Source organism: Macrobrachium rosenbergii, chromosome 13 (assembly GCF_040412425.1).
Source record: "Macrobrachium rosenbergii isolate ZJJX-2024 chromosome 13, ASM4041242v1, whole genome shotgun sequence".
NCBI classification, from domain to species: Eukaryota; Metazoa; Arthropoda; class Malacostraca; order Decapoda; family Palaemonidae; genus Macrobrachium; species Macrobrachium rosenbergii.
This window is the reverse complement of record NC_089753.1, coordinates 55,372,406-55,387,634: the sequence shown is the minus strand read 5'-3', so window position 1 is coordinate 55,387,634 and position 15,229 is coordinate 55,372,406. Positions and strand designations below refer to the sequence as shown.

General features: G+C 41.5%; 1 protein-coding gene and 1 long non-coding RNA gene across 3 annotated transcripts in view; one reads left to right on the top strand and one right to left on the bottom strand.

Moving 5' to 3' along the window:
• E23 (Early gene at 23) overlaps window positions 1–295 on the bottom strand; it is a 63,650-nt gene extending 63,355 nt beyond the window's left edge. For both annotated transcript variants that reach the window (XM_067115562.1, XM_067115563.1), the window contains exon 1: window positions 118–295. The gene's annotated coding sequence lies outside the window, so the exon portion shown is untranslated. The remainder of the gene's footprint in view (window positions 1–117) is intronic.
• The window catches only part of LOC136845338 (uncharacterized), a 198,428-nt gene that overhangs the window by 38,838 nt on the left and 144,361 nt on the right, over window positions 1–15,229 (top strand). The gene's annotated exons all lie outside the window — the stretch shown is intronic.

The window sequence follows — 15,229 nt, the reverse complement described above, 5'->3', positions numbered from 1 at the left end:
AGTCGTACCCTTGAACCTAAAAAAAAAAAACTTGCACAGCAGACTTAGAATGATTAATTCTCCAGATTTGGGAGATCACACAATAAAATGATTTTCAAATGATCACTTTTTTCTTACACATGAACCCATTCTTGCGCTTCCGTCACGGCGATTACTCCCTTGGTCCAAGAACGAACACTTAAAAAGGTGAACACGTAAAGACGAAGGAAAAGGCCAAGAGAAAAAAAAAGGAAAAAAATATCGCAAGCGCTCTGTGGAAGGCACAACAAGGCACGACAACAGCCCGGCACTAACTGAGAGCTCTCTTCGGTACTCGCCGATGAGACACCACTGCTACCACGTGTACCTGAACATACTCCGCCCACTTCGCCAAACTCCGCCTACCTTTCATTGAATTGACTACCTCCTCCCCCGACATCCGAAGAATAGCATCAAGGACCCCCCTCCCACCCCCATAAAGAAAGAAAAGGAAAAAAATAAGAAATACGTTATTGTTAACATCTTCTTGTGAAACCGCCCCTCTTCAGTTCACGCACAAGTCTCACCTTCGTTTCAATTAGGGAATCGAAAGTCAACAGAGCATCGTGCTCCCTGCCTCACCCATCCAGTGCGAGACCCGAGATCGATCCCGCGGGTGGGGAAATGATTTGGACCTATATCCTAATCCATCTATTGAGCCTCTTCTGACATAAGTAAAACACATACTTGGTGGTTGGTCAACTGTGCTGGTTTACAGTTAGGGCAGTGTGTGTGTGTGTGTGTGTGCGTGTGTGCAACGCAATACAATTGGTTTTCCCAAGGCGATTTTGTTCTCTTCAAAAGGCGTCTTCATTTGCCTGAGACACAACGACAGAAGCCGTAGCGGATTCCCATGTTACCACCTACAGTCACACACGAGTCATTTCCGCAACATGTTGCCGAGTCCCCACCTGTAAGACCTCCCTACCTGGATCCTGTATGCACGCCTGCGTTTTGAAACCTCTTTACTATAGGTTCAGCCCGAGTTCGAGTCTCCGGCCGGCCAATGAAGAATTAGAGGAATTTGTTTCTGGTGACAGAAATTCATTTCTCGGTATAATGTGGTTCGGATTCCACAATAAGCTGTAGGTCCCGTTGCTAGGTAACCAGTTAGTTCTTAGCCACGTAAAATAAGTCTAATCCTTCGGGCCAGCCCTAGGAGAGCTTTTTTAGCCCTTCGTTGGCTGAGTCGGTTGAGCTTCAGACTGTCACTCGATGGGCCGGAGTTCAATTCCCCCGGTCGGCTGATGAAGAGTTAGAGGAATTTATTTCTGGTGATAGAAATTCATTTCTCGCTATAATGTGGTTCGGATTCCACAATAAGCTGTACGTCCCGTTGCTAAGTAACCAATTGGTTCTTAGCCACGTAAAATAAATCTAATCCTTCGGGCCAGCCTTAGGAGAGCTGTTAATCAGCTCAGTGGTCTGGTTAAACTAAGGTATACTTTTTTTTTTATAGGTTCAGTCCTTAAGAGCCTTCGTTTCCTCTCTTTCTTTCTTTCTCTTCGTAAATCAGCTTTACTGCCACTCTTCTTCCATTCCTGTCCCCATCCATTTTCTGTGGCCAAACCAGTTTATCACTCTTGACCGAGTTTTTTTTTTATATTGCACAACTTTTGCATCCCCGTTTTACATCTTTCAGCCACTTGTACTTTATAATACAAGATTTTAGTAACTTAAATCATTACTATGATTATAATTCAAAAGCAGCAACGTTGATATGGAGCATAAACACAGGCAATTAAACTTCAAAGCATGTATTTACAGAATGGAATCCACTTACGCGAAGAAAGTGAAACAGATAGCGAAATATTTACATATAAATACGCGTGTATATGTGATAAATGTGTACTTGCAAACACATAACGCAAAACCAAAATGTTCAAATACGCGAGTATTTGGTTACGTAGGGTCCCGGTTGTTTAACCTGGTCCAGATGGTCACACCAGGTTTCTTTTCCACTTTGATGTTTTACCACTGTGCAAGCTGGCGTAAGGCCGGCAAAATTTATACCAGTGATCGCTAATAGTTTTTGTGATCAGATTCAACAGCTGGTAAAATTTAAAAAACAGCTTTGAGTACATTATGTAACTTAAGAAATCAAAGTTTTCTTCATGTTGTTCTTTTTTATTTTAATTGTAATACTAATTAGGATCATAATTGTGCTGTAGTTCTTATTATTGATTTTCTATTAACAGTATGGAATGGGAAAAGACAGAATATAAGTAGTAACGTTTTATTTAGCATTATAAAACATAAATGGAATCTTCGGAAAAAGCTCTCAATGGAGAATTATAAGTTAAAAATGAAAAACTTATTTCCTAAGGTGTATGTTACGAAAACATTTTGAATGTTAATGCCTAAGTATTGTGTATGCTGCAGATTAAAGAAAATTTTTATTAAATATAAAGTAAATATTGTATGGTGAGCATTTGTAAAATAAAAATAATAAAGAAAAAAAACAAATTTAAGATAGGTTAAATGAGGTAGGGTTAAATGAGTTACTGAGGAACACTGTTACAAGAAATTTCATGTAATATTGCAACTCGAGACCATGTATATTGTACACTGAACATTTTTAAATAAAAGAAAAAAAAAGTGATCGCCAATACTTCAGCAGCAGTCGAAGTTGAAGCTTTAATGTGGTAGCTTGGCAAAAACAGAAAATAATAGTAATAGCCGGAAGAATTATCAATAGAAAAACGTCCAAGAAGGAAGATTCAGAATCAGGAAGACTGTCTGTGTGTGTTGAAACGGATCTATCTGCGAGTGTAGGTTGTTGTGCGAGACTGGTAAAGTGATTCACACAAACTGGAACTGTGCCTTGCAAAACGTAGAATCATGGATGTGCTGAACTTTGGTCCAGAGTGTTTGCATGAATTTGATGAATGACTAATTCAAGCTTCGTGCAATTATGTCAGTTCACATAGTGAATAGTTAATTTTGCAGACAGTGCATCTCTTTTCTTAGCATGCAACCATGTGGTTGATTCATACAGTATGATCCAGCACACCTTTGATACCATTAGAAGACAACGTCCATTTGGCGGATAATTATGCATATCTTAGAAATGACAGAGAAAAACCAGCAAACAATAACGTTAATTTAAACTTTGCAGTAATATATATTTGCAAATATGTACAATACTTATGTTCCTGTACATAAAGATAAACTATACCGGGTTGCAAGTTACGGCTAAGGGGCAGACTGAGGTTAAGTTGTACTGCAGCCACCTCCAGGTCGCCCTTGGGCTAGGTGAACAACCCGTAAGCTACAATACTCTGTTGGAGACGTTTGGTCAAAGGCTGAGGGACCTTCCCTCGCAAGCAAAGGCTTAGTTTGTATGACAGCCCCATTTTTTAACTGTCCTTTTCAATCTTCCTGCTTACAGAGATGATTCTATCTAAAGTGGGACTGTGTAGCTTATAATAACTACCAGTCTCCGCAGATCTTTCTCTAGGCTTGCGCCCTTATGGTCTCTCACGCACCATGAGCAGCAAATGTTCGATGAACACATCCATTCATTCATTTATTCATTCACAAAATTTCGCAACAATTTTGAAATACATGACTTGCTAACTTAACTTATATTTCACTCATTATAAAGAAATCATTGCCTTAAAGGAGTGTCTCGATACCTATCCGTCGCGAGATGCACCAGCGAAGCTTCCTCAAATGGCAATCTGGGGTGATGGGAAAATGATGCCTCGAGGAAAAGGCTGGCGGGATAAATATACGTCTCTCATGATGGAATAATTGGGCTAGAATATCAGGGACTAACGGTTCGCTGTAGCAAACTTTTCTGAAGGCGTGTCGTAGTACTGTTGTGGTTACCGTGTGAAGAGAAATGGTAAAACTACAGGAACTCTAACTGATGCATTTGCGTGATGATTCGTTTATTTACTATACTGTACAGTTCCTATCTTTCTCCGAAACTACTCTCGTTTTCTCAGTTTACCCAACGGTCTTTTTTGCCGTTTCTCTTTTAGTAAGTGATCTTAGCCCTGAATTCCCCGAACTGTCAAGAAAGGAGGGTCTTCGTAAATGTTACATGACAACAGGAGGGTTCTTGGGAACTTGCAAGTTATTATATGCGGAAGGAGGTGCTACAATAGGTAAAGCAGCAGACACCCTCTGACTGTATGCAGGCTAGAATAATCTGTACGGAATTAGACATAGGATGTCTTGTCGAGGCGACGCTGGAACGTACCAGAATAACTGTCTCCGTGAAGGACAATTAATTTGTTGTACAAACTAGTACCAGTGAAAACATTGCGGCCGAGTCCATTTCATGCTTCTGCACACAGCCCTTTCTACCAAACATGTCTTGGAATGACTGACCTTTTTTACCGGCTTATTACTTGACCTTCAAGATGTACTTACCCCCAGAATTGTTTCCAGACCATAATGCAATTCACCAGAGATCCAGGTTTGTCTTTGTGTGATGCCAAATCATCTTCTCTGAAGAGTTGTCGTCAGTTCTTTTTGTGAGAACGTGTTGTGCCTTATTAATGACTGAAGGTAACGGGACTGATATGCATCCCACGTGACGAATTTCTTCTGAAGTGATTGGTGTCAGCATAATTCTCTCTCTCTTTCTCTCTCTCTCTCTCTCTCTCTCTCTCTCTCTCTCTCTCTCTCCCCTGACACAGCCACCTAGGATTCAAATCCTCCATTGTACTCTATCCTTTGAAGAGAATACTGAGCTTGGTTCATGGCAAGCCCCCATTGTTAATACAGTTATTAACTAAACGAGATTCAGTACTGAATCTCGTTTTATTTGAAATTCTGCCACTGCGTTCTTTCCACCTGTATTAATACCATTAATTGTCCTTCATCTCAAAACCAATTCTGAAAAAGCTTCTTCTTCTTTTACTCAATATCTTAGCGCATCACAAGTCGTAACCACCTATAAATCAAATGGAAATTCTTCCTTATTCCCCCATTGGCATCCGCCTCCATTGACCCACAAATAATGTTATGAAACCTGGTGCTGACACATTGAGATCAACTTCTCTGAATAATCTGAATCGTCTCACGCGGATTTTGACTTTGACAAACTCTTTCTAAGATACCAAGTCCTCCGAATTCTTCTTTTTGCACATAATGAGGTGCTCCTCGATTATTCTTCTTTTCTCCAGAGCTGACCATTGCTTTCAAAAGCTGACCTCTTTTGCTTTATTCATTCACTGAATCTTTCTATTCTTTTTTCTTGTTTTATTTAGCCCTAGGATAGAAAAAGGTATCATTTTGTCAGTCCAGGTGGCCTTTGTTTTATATATATATATATATATATATATATATATATATATATATATATATACATATATAATATATATATGTATATATATATAATTTAGTGATAACTTCTACTATACATATATACATATATATATATATATATATATATATATATATATATATATATATATATATATATATATATATATATATATATTTGTAACACTTTAATGCCTTTGTAACTTCTCTGTTTCTCCACACTTTCTGGATGCGGTTGTCGCTACAAAGCCTTGAATCTAAAAAGTAAATGCTAATCTGGTTAAGAAACTAACTTAGTAATAACCGTAATAGTAATCACTGGATCCACATACCACATCCTCCTATTTATCATTTTATTTATTGCATTAATCTTTTTACATTCACATTCTTTCACTTGCTGGGAAAACGTAAATCCCCGTCTGAAGTCCGTTGAAGAAACGCCTAAGGATGCCATTTCTGCGCCATCAACGCTCGAGTCCATAGGTCCATATCAGATCTCTTATTCAACTCTACGTCACTATTTTCACTTAAGGCTGACCTAGAAGCATATGGCCATCGTGAACTAAAACGAATGAGTGATCACATTCCATTCGATGAATTCGAGTTGCTGATCACATAGACCAAATTTATTCCTTAACTCAGGTTTGGAATCCCTCAAAATCCTTTTCCAGCGCGGTCTCTTATCGCAACCAGGATTATGTCGGGCCAATTAATTTTCATTTCACGGATTCAGTACGGTTGGTTCGACGACAATTGATCCAGCACTTATTAGTCAGCGCTTTGTCCAGAGGTCGATTCTTTTAGTACAGAGACATCGGTCTCAAAGCCAAAGTGGTCATTGTGGGCGAGTGGTGCAGTACTTGGCTAACGTTCTCTAGGTACGTAATCGTCTCTGTTTGCCGCCCACCACTCCACCCAGATGGAAATGGACATCCGGATACCAGATTCTACTAGAGTCTAAAAAAAAGGCGTGGGGCTAAGAACCTCATCCTTGTATCCTTATTGTATATATATATATATATATATATATATATATATTGTTGCGTGTGGGAGGGTCTTGGTTGATCATGTATTATTCAATTCTACGTAAATTTCTGGCCCTGCAAACCAAGATTACCGCGTAACCTGTCACTTGAAGCCAAAAGTTAACCTCAAAGACAGGCGTTAATTAGCCAAGGTCGCCAGTTAAGGGTTATTAACCTTAACAAGAATAGTTGAGATGAATTTGATTTTAGCATAGCAGTTCTTCAAACATTCAGACCTTGAGGCATACAAAAGCATCGAGATTTAACCTGATTTTGCTTACCCTAAATCCTAGGTATTTTACTGGAATAATGGGGTTGAAGCTAACAATAAAATAATTTGACTTAATCTAGACTTCGTGAACACATATACCGTAAGTGGTGGCTGAAGGGGAACAAAGGAAATTTGAAATACAGAAGAGGATAAAAAGAATGGTGAAGTTTTGAACAAAAAGCGACTTTACCTTAGGGCCGAGCGTTAATGCGCATCAACGACCGGCATTGAGTTCTTACGAGTATTTCTTCACTTCACTAATAGAATAATAGACAAAAGAAAGGGGAAGAGGTCCAACTGGGCGTGTTATCTCTCGAGAAAGCTTAGTTCTCTCTGAAGTTCTCGGACCGGCCTAGGTCAGCAACAATCACCCCAGGTGTCCACGTTCTTGTATTCAAAACATTAGCCATGGGAAGACAGGTAGGAAGGAAAAGGGGACCTTAGGACCACCTATTCTTAGGCTGATAGGGAGATTTTTCCTGTAGGGTAAAGGAGGCCTAGCACTTACCTATCCCGTTCTCCAGCGGGCGTTGAGTTTGAACTAAGGCAGCACCTATATAGACAATGTCTTTTTCCCGGTCTCCAGTCAGGCTGATATTTTTACAATCCAAAAGTTACGAGGCGAACAGTAATATTTGTAAGCTCCCCCTTAAAGAGGGCCTTCACTCCTTTTAGGGCGTGAAGGTCTATACTAACAAGCGCTGTTCGCCTCTCGTAGAGTTACTCTCCTTCCCTGAGCAGATTAGTCTGGTTAGCCTACCTAGCCTGAACTACCTAACCCTAGATAGGATATGAGCTATAATCACTACTTAACCTAATTCTAATAGTACTGGAAGGTGCTCACGGTTATTATAGGCTACCTCCTACAATCATGATGTGTTTTTAGACCTAGCCCTAGTGGTACATTCTATGATATTCCCTAGCCTAACCTATCTAACCCGACACGTAGCACCAACATAGAGTTAATATTCCTAACTAAAATTGCATGATTTATATTTAATACAATTAAAATTTACTAGTAATTCATGAGGGTTGCCTCATATGATAAATGGGTGCCTCACTGAGGTCTTAGGCCATGCGTGTCACGAGGAGCATCGTGGCTTTCGTTTCACAATAGTTAAGATTACTGAAATTAGTTAGGCTACTTATGATTACTGTTTGACTCGTTGGTAAGTGGAAAGAACAAGGTTACTAAATTGATGTACCGTACTTTAAGGTGGCCTAGGCTAGGTACAAATAAAAGGAAGAGATCACACTGGCTACCTTCTCTGGGCAAGGGGCCAGGATCACTCTGCAGATGTTAGGGCACTGTGCCCGAGAGGGCACTAGTGCCAGGAGGAAGGAGAAACATATTTCGGCAACTACTGGGCTCTCTTCCGCCCCTTCTTCTTCTTCTTGGTTTCCTCCAAGGCCTATCGGTAGCTGGCCTAGCAGGTGATGAGCACCGACTCGGGGACAGGCCAGAAGGGCTAGCGAGGCGCGAGAGTCAGGGCAACTGCAAAAATAGAGGAGGGCTCCTACTCGGCTGCTGCGACAACCCCGGGCGAGAGCGATCTCGACTAGATCCGAGGATGCCAGTTCCTGGTCTTCCAAGGGAGGTGCCATTTCGATCCTCGGGGTTCATCCTGGAGTCAAATTTTGCAAGAAAGATCTTGCAAGAAGAAGTTTGGTGCTGGAGGCTCCAGTCGCAATGATCAGCTGCATGGGGAATCCTAAATCTCCCGGAGGAGGATTCGCCTCATGATTTTAGACCGACATAGGGGCCTTTTCCATTGGTAGCTCAGCGTCCGGGGCCGGACGGAGTCTGCAACTCCGTGCTACGCCGTGGCACTGGCAGCAGTTGAGGGTGAGCATGCCTGATGAGGGTCGGTGCACTACCTGTGAGGCGACTTGTGGTTGGCTGCGGCAGAGATTCCTGCCCCAGCGGGAGATCGTAGCCTCTCGGTGAGTTTTGTTCGGGGACGTCCGCTGGGCGTTGCTTGCTCCTCCCAATTTGTGGAGTGGTCTGCCCGCTTGCACGTCCTGCAGCGGTACTGCTCCTCCTGAATCTCTTAGCGGAGGGGAGGACCTCTTGAGTGGGCCAGCCCTTCGCGGTGGAGAGGGCTAGGCCTGAAAATAGGTTGAGTGGCGCCCCTTCCGCTGACCACTTTGGTGGGCGGAAGGTGGGTTGTCATGGTTGAGAGTTTTAGATGGGGCCTCCGTGGAGGAGGTAGCGTGGCTGAATTGGCGTTGGTGACGGGCTTCCGCGAAATATCGACCCAACAAGAAGGCCACTCCGGGCGAATTCCACCTACCACGCCCGGCGGTGGGGTATCGTGCCCCAAGGTGTCATAACCTGGGTTGGACAGTAGGAACGGTGATGGTGGTAACCCTCTATCCGCTCATTTCCACAGCGTTTCTTAAATCGCCATGGCACCGGCTGGCGCCCGGGCCCTGATGATCAGGCTAATGTCTGCGCAGTGTGTCTACCTGTGACGGAAGGGTCTGGCAGGCTAGTGCTCTGAAGAGGAGCCACCGAGATGAGCTGGGTTTCCAGTCTCGGGGTAAGGATCGATGCGGACCAGCAGCAGAAAATGAAGTGCTGATTAGGTTGACAAATTTGGTGGTGGGGACATGATGTGGACAGGCCGGAGATCCAGCATTGTAGTAGCTACTTAGCCCCACAGGATCTGCCTGGGCCTTTTGGATGGGCACCATTGGCCTGCAGTAACTGTTGGAGGAGGGCTGAAGCGGATGAATCGGGGCGGGGTTCGTGGCTGGTAGGGTTAGGCGCTATTAGTGCCGAGTTTGTATCGGCACTCAGCTCAGCGTGGCCCCCTTCTTGCAATAGTTGCACAGGGTCTTGCCCTAGGCAGTCCATTCTTGGTGAGTGGAGTTCGAGAGGTAGGCCGGAGGGATGATTCGCTTCTGAGAGGTGCTATGCGACTGATTGAAGGTTTCCCATGAATCAGCCATGCGACAAGCTTCCATAAGTGTGGAGGGCTGTTTATCGTTAAGATATACTGCAAGGGGCCCTGGCACACATTGGAAAAGGTCTTCTAGCATGGTCCGATTGAAGAAGATCCTCAAGCGTCGTGCAGGCCGAGTCGAACCAGCGCGTGCAGGACTGGGTTTTGTGACATGCCCATTCCCGTCAAGACCAGCCGACTTCCTTGGCAAGACCTCGGAACCGTTGTCTCCATTTTTCTGGGGAGTTATTTAGTAGGCCTTTGTAATGACTCTGCGAACTTCCGCCATGTTGCCTCTCTGGCTCTTTTCAGTGACGGCGCTGTAGCTTTCCCTCCATATGTTTGGCTAGTATTAAGGCTCTCCGTCTCCGTGGTGCTGTAGTTATCGAAAGAGCCTCGGTCTGCTCCAGCCATGCGTTCTGGCTCGTCCTCAGTCCACTTGAGGACTAGAGAATTGATGCTCTCGAAGTGGGCGTTTGATGCAGCAGGTGTAGGACTGGAGGCTTGATGGCCTAACCATAACCCGGCATTCTCCATTTTCGGCTCTCTCAGCTCGAGCTCCTTCTCCTTTAGGGCTAACTCAGTTTCCTTGCAGGCTAACTCATGCTGTCTCCTTCTTTCTTCTCTTTCCTCTTCATACTGCCTTTGCTCGGCTTCATACACCCTTCGTTCTTCTTCATACTTCCTCTGCTCGACTTCATACTTCCTCTGCTCGAGGTCTTTCTTCTTCTCCCGGCTTGGCCAAGTGGGTCCACTTGCTCCTTAACTTGAGTGAAGTAAGTTCAGGCCGATTGAGGACCTGCCGCGATCCCCAGCCCCAGGAGGTTTACTAATGCTCTGCTGCCATGTTCTGGTGGGGGAAGGAGTGAGTCTAACCGGTCGGCCAGGCGTGCCAGGCAGCCGAGGAAGTGTCTCTTCAAATGACGTGGCACCCTTTCAAAGAGTGGCACTGTGGTTTGGGTGTGCCGTGTACAGGTCACATAGTGGCACTCAGTATCCCTAGACACTGGTGCAGGTTGGTTCAGCAAGAACTTTCTCTTCTGTGTTCCCTTTTGGTTTTGTTTTATTTATTTTCTGGATTCTTGCTTGGTGGCACTTATGGTGCCAATGTGTTCCCTAGGGACCACTCTGCTGGAGTCAACTAGATATATGGGAGGAAAGGCACTCTACACCTGCAGAGTGCAACAATCAGATGAGAGAGAAAGGGAGGTAAAGAGAGAGATGAAAGTAAGCTATTCCAGTGAGTGCTGCAAATTATTGTACTGTGGACTAAAAGGTAATTTGGGTTTTTTTTTTTTTTTTCTTAAAGATCCTCGTGAGTGGCTGGTCCCAGTACTGGCAACGGCTGGCCCCTTCTTTTTTCAGAGGGTGAAAACTACTGTTTGCTTCGGTCTGGATAGCAGGCCTCACTCGTGACCGACAGTTTATCACTGTATCGTAAGTACTCTTAACTTGTCCTCATCTATTGTGGGACAGAGGTGTTTCTTTTTTTTTTTGGCTTGTGTATTCGAATTAATTAGCCTAGTGTCGGCCGTTCTTTCTTTGAAGAGGGTCACGTACACTTAGGTTAGGAATGCTTACCCAGACAGTGAGAGAGAGAGAGAGAGAGAGAGAGAGAGAGAGAGAGAGAGAGAGAGATTTTCAATCAGCTAATTTCTTGCTGCTTAAGAACATGTAAACAAGATTTTTATACATGCACAATGGCATGGATCTTAATAAAATGATATAGATGCGTCGTCTTGGCTACCTTAGGGATTACTTTATTATCTTAATTTTCCCGGGAGCCGACGTCACAAAAGTTTATCGTAAAATTTTAAATTTTCTTTATATGATTTTATAGTAGGTATTCGTATAGGAACTTGTTATTACTCTAACTAAGGCCTAACTTTCCCTGCTAATTATCTTTTGGTTTTCCTAGCTAAGATATTAGGAGGTGGGTTCGCTACGAAAAGCAAAAAAAAATATATGCCCCAAGAGTGGCGGGGAGCAGAGTCGACGTCACAATAACAAGGTCGTTGAGATGGCGGCCAAGGTCCCGTTAGGCCTAAATTTCAAAACAGCCGTTCAAAACAACCGCGCGAACATGGCGGAGGGATCCAAGATGGCGGGTATTTTCTTTCAAACAAATTCAAAACAACGCAACAAATGCGTAGGTATCAGATTTTACTTTAAATATACCAATCATGCATAGCGTTTTACGTTACAGATGGAAAACTAAGTACAAACAACTTTGTCTTTGTTATCGTATTCTCACCCGGACATTAAACAAAGAATGAAAAGAGAAATGCTAGCTTGCCTGCGTAAATTTACGTTGTTGAACGGTGCCTTTATTGTAAAATTACTATTTCAGTTCGTTTGCTACTTCACTGACACGGTTTTTGAATGATTCCCGCTATATGCAAACAATAACGATCGGAATTGCCGACGCGATTAGTATATTACTTTGTGTACATGAACTGGGCTCCGCGATTCGGCCTTTGAATTCGTTACTTGAACGACTTGACTCACGATCCGAACACGGTAATGTCCTTGTCTTAACCGTTACAAATTATGACTCTCTGCTCTCGACGCACCCTTTCCTACGCTAATTCTCGCTACACTTGTTATTATAACTATCCTCTTTACTGCTTATTATTATGCCTCGTTCCTTGTTTGGAAGAATGAAATGGAGTTCGATATCTGACTTTTATTTTTGGAATTAATGTAATTTTAATTTCCTTTTTCTCCAGATTCTTCTCTAATGTACTTTAGATTCTACATAAGATCGCCAATATTACGTGTGGGAGGGTCTTGGTTGATCATGTATTCAATTACGTAAATTTTACAGCCCTGCAAACAAGATTACACGTAACCTGTCACTTGAAGCAAAGTTAAGCACCTCAAAGACAGACGTTAATTAGTAAAGGTCGCCAGTTGGGGTTATTAACCTTAACAAAGAATAGTTGAGATGAATTTGATTTAAATATAATAGTTCTTCCAAACATTCGGACGCGAGGCATACAAAAGCATCGAGATTTAACCTGATTTCCAGCACCTAAATCTAGGTATTTTGCACTGGAATAATGGGGTTGAAGCTAACAATAAAATAATTGACTTAATCTAGACTTCGTGAACACATATATACCGTAAGTGGTGGCTGAAGGGAACAAAAATTTGAAATACAGAAGAGGATAAGAATTGGGCGAAGTTTTTGAACAAAAAGCGACTTTACCTTAGGACGAACGTTGTGCGCATCAACGACTGCCGACGTGAGTTCTTGCAATTGTTTCTTCACTTCACTAATAGAATAATAGACAAAAGAAAGGAAGAAGGTCCAACTGGACGTGTTATCTCTCCGAAAGCTTGGTTCTCTCTGAAGTTCTCGGACCGGCCTAGGTCAACAACAGTCACCCCAGGTGTCCACGTTCTTGTTTTCAAAACATTCGCCATGAGACAGGTAGGAAGGAAAAAGGGACCTTAGGACCACCTATTCTTAAGGCTGATAGAAATTTTCTATAGGGTAAAAGGCCTAACTTACCTATCCCGTTCTCCAACGGACGTTGGGTTTTTAGAACTAGGAGTGCAGCACCTATATAGACAATGTCTTTTCCCGGTCTCAGTCAGGCTGATATTTTTACAATCAAAAAGTTACGAGGCGAACAGCAGTAATATTTGTAAAAATATATATAATATATATAACTATATAACTCTATATATATATATATATATATATATATATATATATATATATATATATATATATATATATAATATATATACAGATTATATATTATAATACACACACACACACACACACATATATATATATATATATATATATATATATATATACATATATACATACGTATATGTATACATATATGTGTGTGTGTGATTGCGTGTCTGTGTATGTGTGTGATTTGTATTTAACTAAATAGACAGATTAGAATCACAATTCAAATATTTCAATAATCTTATACAATGAACTAATGGTAATGCGCTAAGGTACTCTAGAAAACTACCCTGGCTTGCTCCTTGGAATATCCTTATGATGAGAAACGTCTTCCTACTTCTTGATCCACGTTGTGTTCTTTGTTTCCTACTACAGTTTCCTCATTGTGCCTATCCCTCCCCTCTCCTCCTCCCTCTTCCCCTCCTCTCACCCTCCATCCCATTCCCCCACCCCCTCCTTTTCCCTTGCCGATACCCAGGATAACAGCACTGCAGTGGAGGCATATCAAGGTCAGTCAGATCATGGTTGGGGATTGACCTGCATGAGAGAGAGAGAGAGAGAGAGAGAGAGAGAGAGAGAGAGAGAGAGGCTGCCTTAGGCCCGTCTTAGATTTTGACTGTCTAAAGTGCTCTCTCTCTCTCTCTCTCTCTCTCTCTCTCTCTTGTTAGTAATCCTTTATACCTCAGACGAGATAGTGAGTAAACCTTTTAAAATATTTTAGACCTACAAACGTGTTGTTAACCAAATTTTCGCCTTCGCTAATGCGATCAGTTACAGCAACTGGACTTCCTAATTGGTTGCTGCAGAACCACTTATTGTATATATATATATATATATATATATATATATATATATATATATATATATATATATATTATACACACACACATATATATATACATATTTTTGTATGTTAAGTATATCTTAGTTTAACCAGACCACTGAGCTGATTAACAGCTCTCCTAGGGCTGTTCCGAAGGATTAGATTTATTTTACGTGGCTAAGAACCAATTGGTTACCTAGCAACGGGACCTACAGCTTATTGTGGAATCCGAACCACATTACAGCGAGAAATGAATTTCTATCACCAGAAACAAATTCCTCTTATTCTTCATTGGCCGGTCGGAGATTCGAACTCGCGGCCAGCAGAGTGAGCTGAGAACGGAACCCATATATATTTACATATATATATATATATATATATATATATATATATATATATATATATATATATATATATACATATACATACATATGGTTGATTTGTCTTATTTGTTATTTATTTGTCTTTTGTTTTTTATTTTTCACAAGAAGGTCACACGATAGTCGTAAAATGTTTGTTTCATTTATAGTAAGGTATGAATAAATTTACGTAGACTAGCAGTTGAAATATAAAGAGTATTTTGTATAAAAGGAAAAGTGTTATCAAAGCGATAACGTTTCGGAGTATCTCAAATAGTGGGTTGGAGCTGGTCTGAGTTACAGCGAGCGTGGCCGCATTCATACTGTACACAGTTCTTGCTATAATTTCATTAGTAAAATGAAAATCTGCATTAACGTGTCCATGCCTTACAGTGAATGAAACAACGACTTTTAGAGAACCTTCCCGCCAAGAGAAAAAGTATTTATTCAATGAATTACAACGTAAAATCTTTACAGGTTAAGTGCTGCTGAAGCAGCAGTATAATAGATTACAATTATCTCCTTCCCAAATGATTGATTACTCTATAATTATTGCATCCAGCGACGATGTCGCGCTCTTGTAGATGACAATGTTCTCATTAATGAAGATAAAGACATATCAGTTTAAAACGGAAATACTTGTGACTTCGAAGACAAAAGGAAATTATCAACTTAAAAACTAACAAACAAATCGTTTAAAAAAAATAATGTATTTATTATTTTTTAAGTTACAAATAAATAAATAAATAAATATATAAATCAATCAATCAATCAATCAATCAAAAAAAATAAA